The sequence below is a fragment of the Salvelinus sp. IW2-2015 genome, unplaced genomic scaffold (assembly GCF_002910315.2).
Source record: "Salvelinus sp. IW2-2015 unplaced genomic scaffold, ASM291031v2 Un_scaffold1859, whole genome shotgun sequence".
In the NCBI taxonomy this organism is placed as follows: domain Eukaryota; kingdom Metazoa; phylum Chordata; class Actinopteri; order Salmoniformes; family Salmonidae; genus Salvelinus; species Salvelinus sp. IW2-2015.
In genome coordinates this window covers 16,767-18,429 of record NW_019943224.1, presented here as the reverse complement: position 1 = coordinate 18,429, position 1,663 = coordinate 16,767, and positions in this window count along the sequence as shown.

Below are 1,663 nucleotides of genomic sequence, written 5' to 3'. Positions count from 1 at the left end.
TTACCTTAAATCACCCCAACAGACTCTCACAAGAAAGAAAACTTACCCCTGTGGTCAATGTGGGAATAGCAAACTAAAGATGCACCAAGTAACTCAAAGGGAATGAGTTGTACTACTGCTCTTTTTGTGGGAAGAGTTTTCCGAAGTAACATTATGAGAAATGAGGGCCGTCCATCAACACCACGGATGCTAGTCTGGACATAGCCAACAACTTAGGTACGCAAGAACAACAATCCTAAGAGAGAGAAGACGTTGTGTGTGTGGTGTGTGTTGTGTGTGTGTGTGTGCTGTGTGTGTGTGTGTTGTGTGTGGCGTTGTGTGGTGTGTGTGTGTGTGTGTGTGTGTCGTGCGTGTGTCGTAGTAGCGTGGTGTGTGCAGTGTGGTGTGTAGTGTCCGTGTTGTGCCTTGGTGTCAGGTGTAGCGATCATGGCTGCCCTGGTCTGAGAAATGTGTGAAGTAGGATTGTACAGAGATCAGAGAGGGAGAGAGGGGGATGAGGCAAGAAGAGTGAGGGTGGTCAGAATAGAGGAATAGGGGAAGTGGGAGAAACAGAGAGGAGAGAAAGAGAATAGAGATAGCAAAAGAAGAGTGAGCAGCAAGAGGAAACGAATAGAGAGAACAGATAAAACAGCAAGGGAGAAGAAGAATAGAGTGAAGGAGAGAATAGAGAGGTCAGAAAGAAGTAGCAGTAGATAGAGGGAAAGAGGGAGAGAATTGGTGTCTGTATACCAGTATTCAGGACGAGTGGAGAAAAGGTTATCTCCCTTGGGGCAATTACAGTACAGCCAATACTCTCTCTCCGCCGCAGTTCCCTCAACCACCTCTCGGGGGTGAAGTGGGGCTGCCAGTGGGTCTGTCTCTGGGAGGCTACTGGTGGAGGATCAGTTGGCAGTGAGGGACATTGGATCAGTCCAGATAGCCCTCAATAAGTCACCCGGGCCTCTTCTGTCAGGTGTGGCTAGCCCTGACTGTGTGTGTGTGTGTGTGTGTGTGTGTTGTGTGTGTGTGTTGTGTTGTGTGTGTGTGTGTGTGTGTGTGTGTGGTGTGTGTGGCTCGCGTAGTGTCTGCCTAGCGGTATAGGCCTCGACGCACTGATGGGGACCACACCGACACCACACACTCCCAGAACACACACCACGCCTATCTGCAGAGTGTGCGGTCGATAGGGACGATTTGGCTGGGGCCTGCAGAGCAGTCATTAGGCTGCATGCTTTCCTGCGTAGGCGGAGCATGTTACAGTGGGGATTAGGAGGCCTCGTCTAGGGCTTTTCAGTCTCAAACGACCATGATTCTTTGAATACGTTGGGGGCGATGAACAACAGAGCCCCATTCAATGAAGGGAAGCGAAGTGGGAAAAGGGGCGATTGCACGTGAATTGCAAAGGGGGCATGATTTTGACATAATTGTAATCCAAACCCAACCTTCATTTACTTTGACGCACTGAAGTTCCAATTCATTTAAAACGAGACTGACTTCATGACCATAATTATCCTATTTACAATTTGTAGTCAATTGTGACACTAGACTAATTGTTTCTGACTTATATCGATGCGGCTGTTTAAGTTCTTTTTTTTTTTAGGGGAAGTCGCTCTTTAAAGCCCCTTCCAATGCTCTGTTTCCTGATTCTAACCCCATATCTGTTCATATTCCACAGGAGTGAGCG